This window comes from Ovis aries, chromosome 11 (genome assembly GCF_016772045.2).
Source record: "Ovis aries strain OAR_USU_Benz2616 breed Rambouillet chromosome 11, ARS-UI_Ramb_v3.0, whole genome shotgun sequence".
NCBI lineage: Eukaryota > Metazoa > Chordata > Mammalia > Artiodactyla > Bovidae > Ovis > Ovis aries.
The window spans coordinates 43,975,798-43,989,377 of record NC_056064.1 but is presented as its reverse complement, the minus strand read 5'-3'; the positions used below and the strand labels follow the sequence as shown (position 1 = coordinate 43,989,377).

Below are 13,580 nucleotides of genomic sequence, written 5' to 3'. Positions count from 1 at the left end.
TATTATGAATGGTTGTGTTGTTGTTGTTTTTTTAATGGAGGCAGAGGGTATGTTTAATTTGAAATAAACAACAGCAAATGATAGTTGTATTTTGTGGCTGTTGAATTGGATTTGGTTCTTGAAATTGTTTTATGACCTTTTGGCAGCTTTGAAATGGAATGGAATGTAGCTCAAAATCTTTATTTTGCTATGAAATAGATAAGTAGATGTAGCCCAGAAGTGATTCCTAAACTTTCTTTATTATATTGTCTAAGAGCTGTTCGATGATTTGGCTGATTTTTTGGTCACAAACAAAAGTTCGTCCCCTAAGACAAATGAAGAGGTATGATATATTTCATATCCCATATTTACAGGGTTCAGTCAGTAATGGTCAACCAGCATTAGCTCAGCTATGAGATAATAATGTGTTCTAGTTATACCAGCTGTAAATAATGTAAGTCATGGACAAAATAAATAAGATTGTTCCTGCTCTTCAGGTTTATTTTCCAGTCCTCTAAGTCTTGCTTTTTAAACTTATGGTACACTTTTGAAGGTTTTGAGGCCAGGGACCGTTTATATTTTTTAGTATGTGATCAATTGAATACTTAAGTGACAAATTGCTTTAAGTTCCTTGAGGGTAGGGATTCTCTTTTATTTTTGTTTAGAAGCACTTGGTATAGGGTATGAAGCAGTGTGAGCAGATTTAGAAATTTAGGATTTAGGTTTGAATTTGGCTCTGCCACTTACTTTAAGTAAAGGGACAAGTTGAATTATTTGTTTCAGCAGTAAATGAGGATTAAAATCTCTGCCTATATTCTCGCAGTGATTATAAGGGTAAAGTAATTAAGGGAAGTTACTTTATGTAAACTGTAAAACACTATATAAATGCTAATTGTTACTAACACCTCAATTGTATGGTGTATGTTTAGATATTTTAACTGAATTTGACTTAAACTTTAGGTATTCATCAAAAACCTAAATATCATAAAAATCACAGAGAAGCCTCTATCTTGCTACTCTCTATTTCCCAGAATTTGTAACAGTAGTAGCTAAGATACTAACGTGTGCTCTTATTAGTTGGATGGCATCACCAGCTCGATGGACATGGGTTTGAGCAAGCTCCAGGAGTTGGTGACGGACAGGGAAGCTTGGTGTGTTAGTCAGTGGGGTTGCAAAGAGTCAGACATGACTGAGCGACTGAACTGAACTGAACTGAATATGTGCTAGATATTTGACTCCCAGTTCTGTGCTTTTAATGCTATGTATGTTTTAGGGTCCTAAGTCCCTAATTTTGCTGTTTGTTTCAGTTCTGAGCTCTTAGTTACATCTGAAAGAGCCTCAGTCACTAAGCAGTGGGGTTGGGACAACTGTATAGTAACCTAAAAAAAGACGTTGGATCTCCACTGTCGTACCTTACCCCAAAACATATTACAGATGACTAAAATAATTAAATGTAAAAAATAAAATTGTTAAGATGAACAATAGGATAATTATTAAAGATAATCTTATAATAAGGAGAACTTTTTAAAGTTCAACTCCAAACCCAGAAATCCTTAAAAGAGGGATAAATTTGACTATATTTCATCATAGTAAAGTAAAAGAACAACAACTAAACAAACTGGGGGAAATATCTGTAATATCTCATTGTAGACAGAGGACAGATTTCTTTATGTATTTATTGGTATGTGAAATACTTGTAACCTAACTAGAAAGGGGGAAATGCTATGAATACTGTTTACAGAAAAGTATTGCAGATGATCTTTTGACTATGAAAATATTCTCATTTCTTCTCATATTAGAGATAATGCATATTAAACTATAAGATATCATTTTTTACTTGTTGGCTTGGAAAAGGCTTTGAAAGAGACTAGCCTGGTCAGATTTGGGGAAAAGGTTCTTAAATCATAGCCAGTGAGACTGTAAACAGATAAAACCACTATAGAGAACAATTTGAATTACTTAAAGATTAAAATGCATATATCCTTAGATCCAACAGTTCTGTTTCTATCTTTAACTTATTCATGAAATGCACAAAATAATGTATGATTGAAGTTATTCATTATATCACTGTAATAAAAGATTGGAAATAGTCTATCATATTTCCTTGATCCTAAGACATTTTTTCATATTTTAATAAAGGTAAAATTAGATGTACCTTATTAATGGCATTAAAGTTATAATGGCAGCTTTTAAAATTTCTTAGTGGCACATAAAACAGTGTGTTTCCATTTTCCATTATTTTAAATGGAATATACATCAACCCAGCAGCTAACCAGCTTCTAAAACATAACTTGTTTATTGATTTAAAAAAATTAAGATAGAAAGTATATATTTCTTCCTGATTACCAAATAATTACTATGGTTCTTAACAGTTGCTTTCTCTGCTGTAACGTGTCGATAGCTTTTGTTGATACTTAAGCAGCTTTCCCAAAGTCCTACAAGTTGTATATGAAATGTATTATATCTCTAGGTTTCTCACATATCTTTTTGTTAAAAATGTTGAATTAGATTTTTGAGATTGAAGCATAAAAATTTTATTATGTGAAATCGTTGGCTGGAAAATATGTCGAGAGATGAACTGAAGCATTTCACTGTGAAACATTAAAAGGGTACATTCTGTGGGGTTTGTGCATATATTTGTTTCTTGTTTGCTTGACTATGCAGAGAAAAATCATTGTTAAGGCAGACTGTGAAGGGAAAGTGAGTTGCTTTTTACTGTATCCTTTTAAAATTTGATATGATATACTATTACTACTAAAAAATGTAGAAAGAAAATTGTTTTGAAAAAGACTTAGAGTAGACAGAATCCAAGCAGAGTAGAGTTGGTTTCTTTAGTGTTTCTTTGGTTTTATGTATGTATCCCTCTTCCCACTCTAGTTTCAGCTAGCAAACAAATGGTAAATATAGTTGGGTAAACCCTGCATTAGCTAAGCCCCAACAGTGCTTATATTAATACATTTTATGACTAAAGAAAAACTAGATTTGAATTCCATACAATAGAAATATGTAGTGTTAAAATGTGGACTTTATTGTTAAGTTAGAATGTTGATTTTTAAAACCACACTAACTTCTAAGAAAAATCATTCTTTGGCTGGGGAAAAATAGGTTTTCTTTAATACTATGAAGACATAGATAAATGTTCTGGATAGAATATTTGTAAAAAGCTGAGTTGTTGTCCTTCTTCCTTAGTTTCCCTTTGAAATTTGTTTTCATGGATTATGTGCCAAATCTAGAATCTAAACATTCTGCATGTCAGTATGGATTTTCAGAAAGGCTTAGTTATATTTGTTGCTGGTCTAGCTGAAGGAGCCTGGTAGCTATAATGATCTTTGTTCCTTGGTAATTAAATGAGCTGTGCAGTCTTTATGCGTTTCCAAAGGTAAGCATAATTTTAGTAATTCAGGTATCAAATTTAGTAAGATACAGATTATATATAACCTCTGACTATCTTAATGAAATTTAGTTAATATAAACAAATGAATTGAATCCAGTTAGTAAACAAAATTAGAATTGACAGTCTAATAGTTAAAAAGTCTAGATTTTAGAGCTAGAGTTATGACCAACCTAGAGAGCATATTAAAAAGCAGAGACATTACTTTGCCAACAAAGGTCCATCTAGTCAAGGCTATGGTTTTTCCAGTGGTCATGTATGGATGTGAGATTTGGGCTGTGAAGAAAGCTGAGCACCAAAGAATTGATGCTTTTGAACTGTGTTGTTGGAGAAGACTCTTGAGAGTCCCTTGGACTGCAAGGAGATCCAGCCAGTCCATCCTAAAGGAGATCAGTCCTGGGGGTTCATTGAAAGGACTGATGCTGAAGCTAAAACTCCAATACTTTGGCCACCTCATGCGAAGAGTTGATTCATTGGAAAATACCCTGATGCTGGGAGGGATTGGGGGCAGGAGGAGAAGGGGATGACAGAGGATGAGATGGCTGGATGGCATCACTGACTCGATGTACATGAGGTTGAGTGAACTCCGGGAGTTGGAGATGGACAGACAGGGAGGCCTGGCGTGCTGTGATTCATGGGGTCGCAAAGAGTCGGACACGACTGAGTGACTGAACTGAACTGAGAAATGAAAAGGGATTGGGGGAGATGAGAAGGGGAAATAGTGAACTCAGATGCTGTATAGACTGCTTGTTTCTCAGTATAGAGATTATTGCATTTAAAGACAGACATTAAATATATGTTAAGGTGTTATTTAATCAGAAGACATTAAATATATATCAAGTCCATGCAAAATAATTAGAAAGGAAGTAGCAAATTTTTCTAATTTAGACCAGATACTTTTTTACTAAGAAAAGAGTAGACCAGTTATAGAAGCAGTTTGGACATTCTCAAGGTAGATTACTTTAAATGAAGCACTCACTGGTGAAGAATTACGTTAAAATAGTTGCACTTCTATTAAATACTTGTGTTCAAGAGACCATAATAAAGAGATACATTGTGAGATACTACCCTTACTCTCATAAGTTTGCCATTTATTTTAGGAGATAAGTGGAAGAAACCTTAAGAGTAAACTCTGTAAGAATAAATGACTAGGGAAGACCTCGCAATGAAGTCTTAAGGAGGGAGGAATAGGTATTACCAAAGAAAGAGACACTGATGTATACAAGGTGATTACAGTTGGCGAAGAGTAGGTGTGGCTGGCTAGAGCAGAAAATGTCCATTCGGCAGTGAATGTCACACTTTAAAAGCAGAAAAACTTATCAAAATACATATTTTTAAAATGAACTTTGACATATAAAAGGATGGAAAAAACCATAATTATTTGGTTGAAGCAGGGTTCTGGGTGTCCAAGAGCAGTTGAGAAACCATAACTAGAAAGCAGTAATGGGAAATTGGTTCAGATAGGCACAAATCTAGTATTATCTTAACTAAAACCTCATTTATTTTTAAAAAAATTTTTAATTGGAGGATAATTGCTTTACAATGTTATGTTGGCTTCTGCCATACAACAACATAAATCAGCCACAAGTCCATGTATGTCCCCTCCCTCCTGAATCTCCTCTCACTCCCTACCTTATCCCACCCCTCTAGTTTACAGAGCACTGGGTTGAGTTCCCTATCCCCATATAGCAGCTTCTCCCATTGTCTGTCTATTTAACACATATAATTCTTAAAGCAAGACTATGTTATTCCAGCTTTGCAGAGGAAAAACTGAGGCTTAAAGAAGTTGAGCAAGTTGCTCAAGAATAAACCATCAGTAAATGACAGTATCAAAATTCAAACCTTGGTCTCTTTGACCCCAAAATCCGTGCTGCTAACTAACTACCACACTGAATGTAGAAGGCTGCTCCAATTTGGGACTTTATTTTGTAAACCAAAGGCAGTTTTTTATTAGAAGAGAGGTATAGACTTATCTAGCAGATAGAAATATTGAAGCTAATTTAATCAGAAATTCACTTTACAAATGAAGAAATGTAGGTTTAGGGTTCCAGAATGTTCCATTATACCAATTAGCACATTGGTGGTAGAAGTTAAGTTTGAATCTCGCCAAAGTATGACTGAAGGTGAAGGTGTAAAACCATTTAGAAAGTTGTCTAGGTATGAGTTGATAAGGGCATAGAATAAAATGATAGCAGTGGAACTGGAAAGGAAAGTGTAGTTATGAAGGATGATAAATCAACTATGAAGTATAATATACAGTTGATTCATGCACATGTCTTGCTAGCAAGCCTTTGTTCACTGGGTTTAGTGTTAATCCTTTATAATAGCTAGCGTTTAAGTGTTTACAAAGTGTTTGCACATGTATAGTCTAATTTAAGTCCTCTCTGGGGTAGTTACTCCTATTTTACAGATGAGGAGATTGACATTTTAAGCAATTCTTTGCCCCAAATCTTACAGCACATAGGTAGTAGAATCATGTTGCCAAAAACCTATGCTTTTAATCAGTATGCTATCTATAATGTACTTAAATGCTGTGTGGTGGCTTACTTCTGTCTTCTGGAGAAATGTGATGATGGTGAGAAATAAGTACTGCATAATTGAAATGTACAATAGTTACTCTGGTTGAAAAAAATGTAGGTAGCTTTGAATGTGATATTTTTTCTTAGAGACATGAAGTGGTCATTTATGTTCTTGATGATAAATATAAATTTATGTAAATTAACTGGAAACTTGAGGCTAGATTGAGTAGTAAGAAGCTTGGCCGCATTTTTAGGAGTGATAGATAATTGATCTCCAAGGGTAAAGAGAATACTGTAATTTCTTGTCTCATACTATAATTTCCTCCGTTATTTTTTCTTACACTTTTTATTTCTCTTGTGTTTTTAACATTCTGCCTTGAATAATTTGTATTTATGTGTCTCTTAACTCTCGTGAGCCATCTTCCTCTGAACCTCTGAACCATCTTCCCTGGTGGCTCAGAGGTTAAAGCATCTGCCTCCAATGCGGGAGACCCGGGTTTGATCCCTGGGTCGGGAAGATCCCCTATAGAAGGAAATGATCCCCTGGAGAAGGAAATGGTAACCCACTCCAGTATCCTTGCCTGGAGAATCCCATGGATGGAGAAGCTTGATAGGCTACAGTCCATGGGGTCACAAAGAGTTGGACACTACTGAGCGACTTCACTTACTTACTCACTTAACTCTTGTTAGACTATAAACTCCTAAGTGGTAACAGTTACTAGGCATTTATGTGTTTTCTGTTGTTGCTTTTCAATATGTTTTTTTAATTCTGCATATAGTTACTGAATCTGTAGAATGTGCCAGATCTGTACTAAGTCTTAAGAGTTAAGGAATGAATAAGATGTAGCTCTTGTCTCCGGAGGCTTATGTCTAATATAGACACAAGTGTAACAAATAAATCTAGTGTAGTATAGTACTGTAATTGTGAAGTTAAAGGTACAGTGGGGGCTTAATAGAGAATTGAAAAACATAACTTAGAACTTTAACTTATTTCTTGAAGGATTTAATAAGTGAAAGATCTCATTGTGAGAGTAAGGAAGCAAACAACTGTATTAGCATCTGCCCAACTATACTTGTTAGTTAGTTGACACATGGAATCATCAAATTCTTCTATAAGAACCACTGGTATTTAAAAGTAGGACCAGATATAAACATGATAAGAACACTAAGTTTAAAAGTATGATTTCTGAGAAATATATTTTGATAAAAAAGCTAAAAATGAAAATATTTATTAAAAATGGCTACCAAAATTTGAAGTAATGGATTGTACATTTAGAAAAGGGGACAAAATAATATTATCTTACATGTATAAATGTGGTTTATTAGTTCTGAATTCAGCCTTTTCTATCTTACTGAGTCTTTTGAAATCTGTGACGTAGATAACTTTGTAACCAAATGAGTTACAGAGAAAATCTAGCTGGAGCTTAGAAGGAAAGAGCAGAGGACAGTCTCAGGAGTAGGACTTGGAAGCTCCGATGCCTGTTGGGGTCAGGTGGTAACATAAACAGTTGAAGCCGACTGAACTTGAGACAGTAAGTAGGAAGTAATGTGAGTTGTGCTATGTCTGGAGAGGAATAATTGCCACTCAGCTAGCTCTTGCTCATTGTTACTGTGTAGGAATATAGTCTGATGTGTTGCCAGACCTGAATTTAAAAAACAAAACCAGAAATCCAGATATTCTGGTGAAACTTAGTAATTGATAAATGTTGGCTCAAAGTTTAAAGTAATCTGAGATAAACAAACATATGCAAGGCCTGTATTTGATTCATAGGTTACTACTTTATGACCTCATTTGAAATTTGACCTGGGTTTAAATTCAGGCTCTGCAATCAGTTAGTGGTGTACCTTTCCTCAGTATGCTCAAATCTTTAAAAGATTTCAGAACTGTTTGGGGAATTAAACATGATGGCATATAAGCTTTATACCTGTATCTTATCTCATATTCCTCTCAAATAGTAGGGTGGGAGATAATGCCACTTTAAATAGATTGAGAAACTTAAGTGTCTATCCATGGTCAAACTGCTGAGGATAGTAGCTGTGTTTGTAACATAAATCTTCTGACCTCTACTCTAGTTCAGTTCAGTTCAGTTCAGTTCAGTCACTCAGTCGTGTCCGACTCTTTGCGACCGGTGAATCGCAGCACGCCAGGCCTCCCTGGCCATCACCAACTCCCGGAGTTCACTCAGACTCATGTCCATCGAGTCCGTGATGCCATCCAGCCATCTCATCCTGGGTCGTCCCCTTCTCCTCCTGCCCCCAATCCCTCCCGGCATCAGGGTCTTTTCCAATGAGTCAACTCTTCGCATGAGGTGGCCAAAGTACTGGAGTTTCAGCTTTAGCATCATTCCTTCCAAGGAAATCCCAGGGTTGATCTCCTTCAGAATGGACTGGTTGGATCTGCTTGCAGTCCAAGGGACCCTCAAGAGTCTTCTCCAGCACCACAGTTCAAAAGCATCAATTCTTTGGTGCTCAGCCGTCTTCACAGTCCAACTCTCACATCCATACATGACCACAGGAAAAACCATAGCCTTGACTAGACAGACTTTAGTCAGCAAAGTAATGTCTCTGCTTTTGAATATACTGTCTAGGTTCGTCATAACTTTTCTTCCAAGGAGTAAGCGTCTTTTAATTTCATGGCTGCAGTCACCATCTGCAGTGATTTTGGAGCCCCCAAAAATAAAGTCTGACACTGTTTCCACTATTTCCCCATCTATTTCCCATGAAGTGATGGGACCAGATGCCATGATCTTCATTTTCTGAATGTTGAGCTTTAGGCCAACTTTTTCACTCTCCACTTTCACTTTCATGAAGGGGCTTTTGAGTTCCTCTTCACTTTCTGCCATAAGGGTGGTGTCACCTGCATATCTCAGGTTATTGATATTTCTCCCGGCAATCTTGATTCCAGCTTGTGCTTCTTCCAGTCCAGCGTTTCTCATGATCTACTCTAGTACTTTTACCATTAGACTGGTGATTCTCAAGCTTTAGTGAGCAGCAGAATCACTTTGGGTGCTTGTTAAAGATACAACTCAGCAGGCCTGCAGTGGGGTTCAGGAAATTACATTTTAAATAAACTCCCCAAGTAATTTGCTTTAGGTCATATGAATAAAATAAGCTTCTGAGAATGTTACCTTCACTGTGGCAAGTAGGGGTAGACAGTTGGTTCTTATAGTGATTTTTAGTCTGACTTAATATAATGCTATTTGTTTTTCTTATAATCTTATCTTTATCCTGATTTACACTGTTTCCTACATTATTATTTATGGACTTTGTGCCCTAGATTAGTTTGCATGATTAAAATGAAACTGGAAAAAAAAAAAACAACAACAAAAAAAATAAAATAAAATGAAACTGGTTTGCATGGAAACTGGTTTCTCATACTTCTTCAAGAGTGGCATGTCTAAGAAACTTAAAATTAGCAATATATAAAATTAGTATATAAAATATACCAATATATAAATTAGTATATAATCATCATGATGTCATTGTAATTAGAGTAGTCCAATCAGGTGGAAACAGTTGAAAATATAAAATTTCACTGGTTAGCCAATATTTGAAAAGTGGAGATAAAAATACCTTCAAAGTTGTATGGAATCATAGACTTTAGAACTGGAAAAGAAAATTTCTATGGATAACCTAGGATCTGTGGGCTTTTTAGAAGAGACGCCAGAGGAAATAAGGGAGATTTTTCAGTAATTTCAATTTATTTTACTTTCTCAATTTACTTCTATGTTCCATGTAGACTTCATCTATTACAAATTTGGCATACAGTGGATTAATAACTTACTATTCAGTACACATACATAGGTTTTACTGTATTTCTCAGGTAACAGTAATAGTAAAATAGTAAGCATTTTGACAGTGTTTAAGTTTTTCTGTTTTGTTTAGGCTTAATTTACCTAAGAAAATTGTTTGTACCTGATAAATGTAGCTGATAAATTTCTTAGGTGATCTGTTTCAATTTGGAGAAAGTCTTGCTAAAGTATACTTCATTCTTTTGGCTTAGATTTAATATTTGTGTAACCTTTTCAAACTCAGTAGTCACTCTTGTTAATGGAATGATAATATGGGAAGGATTTGGGGGTAGATGATTATTTTCTCCTTCAGTAAATAGAACTGTTTCATTATCACCAGGTTGCTGGTAGAACATTAGAATCTATCACAGCTTCTTAGAGTATTTTTAATTTTAAGGTATTTTAAAATGCCAGTTTTGGAAATGAAAGAACAAATTGATTTTTTAATTTTCTGAGGCCTTAAGACAAGTGTTTAGCAGCATCATAGTGAAATGTTAGGGTTTACAAAGCATCTTCTATTTGTTGTCTGTTTTGATCTACATGCCAGTCCTGAAAGTGGAGATAATGTCTCCATTTTGCTGGAGAGGCTACAGAGACTCACGTGCTAGTTGTCCAGAGTGACACAAATGTTTAGAAGTTACCTCTTACCAGAGAACTGAGATTTTGTAGCCACCTCTAGGTAGTTAGGGACTACCTAGAAAAATATCGAAAGAAAATAAAGGTGAGTTGAGGAGGGTTTGAGGTGTAGGATTAAGGAAGAGCAGTTTAAATGGAACTGGAAAACATTTTGGGTTTAAGAATGATCTTGGAATATTAAGGAATTCTCAATGTAGTTATGGAATAACTTAATAGTAAGTGAATACAACTCTAAGAAAACATTGGATTGTTGGATATTACAATACCATAGGACTAGCTACTCTATACTATCTACATTTAGCCACTAAGTCGTGTCTGACTCTCTTGTGACCCCATGGACTGTAGCCCACCAAGTTTCTCTGTCCATGGGATTTTCCAGGCAAGAATACTGGAGTGGGTTGCCATTTCCTTCTCCAGAGGATCTTCCTGACCCAGGGATCAAACCTACGTCTCCTGCATTGGCAGGCAGATTCTTTACAACTTAGCCACCAGGGGGTTGTTTTGAGGCCCTGTCAGCTGACAGTGAAATAAATATATGTATGCTTAACCAAGAGAAACAAAACAAAACTAACCTTTTCTTAATATATTAGATTACATGATTAAAATTGAACTATTTTGTCCTAGAAAGTAGCTCTGATTCTTTGGGAAGATGGAAGGATTTTTAGGTCATAGTTTTTTAAACTTCTGTGCCCTTAGGAAAAGAAAAAAACCTGTGCCTGAAAATCAAAATAACCTGGATGTTGTATAGATCATTAAACAGTCTGTGGCAAGAATATGGTTAGTTTTTTTAGCACTAGAGAGTTTGGATTCTATTTTGAGTAGGAATTCTTTAAAAACAAAACAAAACTTAAAAGCCATAGGGTATAATTAATATACTTGATGTTTACTAAGAAAAAGATATCTAAATGATGCTGAAAATACTATCATTTTTATGCTACCGAAGACTGTTATTTTAAGGAGAAATTTGCAGAAGTAAAGCTTTGGTTTGGAAAAATATATACCACTTTTTACCCAGGAAGTATTTCTGAAAGTTATATGTAACCACTGTTTTTTTAAATGAATGAAATTATATTTAAACACACTAACATAATGACTTCCCTGGTGGCTCAGACGGTAAAGTGTGAGCATCTCTACAATGCTGGAGACCCGGGTTCGATCCCTGGGTTGGGAAGATCCCCTGGAGAAGGAAATGGCAATCCACTCCAGGACTATTGCCTGGAAAATCCCATGGACAGAGGAGCCTGGTAGGCTACAGTCCATGGGGTCGCAAAGAGTCGGACACAACGGAGCGACTTCACTATAACATAGCTTACTATAGAGTCTTATTTTGAGTAGTTTTACAAATCAGAGAATAGTCACCATCCTAATTTTGTATTATTCTTGATTTTCACATATACATTTGAGTTGGTTAAAGTAAGAAATAAATTTAAGATGTCAGGTCAGATTCTTGGCTTTTATCAATTTAGTGGCCTTTTGGAAGTAAAATTCGTGACTTTTTTGATGGCTTTTATATTTACTTCTGCCTTATTAGGGTCAGTCTTTAAAAACAGTTTTAGACTTCCTTGAAAGTTGTTAGACGTTTTAAAGCTTTTTGAACCATACATACATTGGGCCCACAAATGTTATTTTCTACTGCCTCATGCCAGAAGTTTACATTGGTAGGATTATTTTGCCTAATTGTAGATAATTCATGGGGTATAGGACTTTGTTTTAATTACTGTCACAAAAATATGCCCAAAGCCTTCCAGTAGTGCTGGTATGTAGAAGCAACTCAATAATCATTTGTTGTTGGATGAATCTCAGCAAAGGAACAGGCAGCAGAGGTAAATTGTAGTATTATCTTATCTGCTGACTACCCAAAAACTGTTTTAATCACTTTGGAAGCCTCTTCATTTCTAATTTGTTTCTGTGGAGAAGTCATGTGTCTTCTGTTTCTGAAATGTGCTATTTACCAGATTATGGTTGTTCTTCAATATTTTCTTCCCAGTTGTTCTTTCCTGGAGTTTGTTTTAAAATAGTGTTTGTTTAAAAAATAATAGTAATAATTTCTCTACAGTCCAGTTCTTTGGGCCAGTTTTGTAGATTGGAGTATCCTAAAGTGTTTCAAAATCAACACTGATTAATGGAAGGGCTCATTCTCAGAAACTGTGGCTATAAGCAATCAGTGAATTTTCATATTTGGCCTTACTCTCTCCTGATTTAAGATAAGTTATAATACCTTTACATTTCAGCAAGAGATGTGACAATGAGTATTTTAACACATGTGCCATTGTAGAAGTAAGCCTACCTTTTAAAATATAGAGTATATAGTACCAGTTGGTCAGTGAAGCCTCATTAAAAATTTTTTCCATCTCTTTAAAAAAATTTTTATTGAGGTGCAGTTGATACAGAATATTATTTTGGTTTCAGGTATACAGCATAATGATTCAATACATATATATATTTGAAGTTTTTATTTAGAAAATATGAATATCAGTTTTTTCCCCTCACATGAATACATTGATAGTGGAATTTTCTGTAAGTAGTATGTTTTTTTCCCACCCTTGTCTGGTCAGCTAGATCACAGTCAGAGTATCTGTATATAGATCTTTGGCTGAAGAGGACAGTTTCTTCTAAGGAAAGTATTTAGTGTTCTGGTTGAAGTTTCCTCCTTTGAAATGAAATAAACAACAAAATGTTCTTATTTTAATGAATTTTAAGAAATATTTGTCCCTGTTAAGAGAAACCAAGAAATAAGAGAAACTGGATTTAGTTCAATTTGTATCAAAAGGAAGTTGAGTTTTCTAGGGGATTATTATAATAGCAAACATTCTTTTGCTATTTACCATTGAAAAGTCATTACCATAGGTTGTTACTCAGGTATTTCACGGTAGTGTTCTTTATGATAGGATTTGTCATTGATCACAAATGAATAAATGAGGGTTGTTTTTTTTTTTAATACTGCAGCTTCTCCATGTATGTATTCTTCAGTGTCTTTTCCCAATGGGATTTTCCCTTGGTCTGGAACTTCTAATAATGGGAAAAAATTACTACTTGGCCGAAGCAGCAGTGTTACCTTCAGATTGTTTTTAAAGCCAGACTGTTTTCTGAGTGGACTAATTAATCGTAAATGTGACAGGCCTTTTGATGCCAATTTCTCTGGAGTTCCTGGTGTTCTTCAAAGTTTGGCTTCATTGTGTGCAGAAAGAAGGATGTTGGTAGACTTGGGAAGACTTCATTAAAAGGAAACAGAGTTCTGAGGAAGTCTGCCACGAAAGTTGTATT

The 13,580-nt window shown here is 35.2% G+C and overlaps 1 protein-coding gene across 9 annotated transcripts in view; it reads left to right on the top strand.

Moving 5' to 3' along the window:
- Nucleotides 1–13,580, top strand: part of GPATCH8 (G-patch domain containing 8) — a 92,995-nt gene that overhangs the window by 32,281 nt on the left and 47,134 nt on the right. The window lies entirely within an intron of this gene.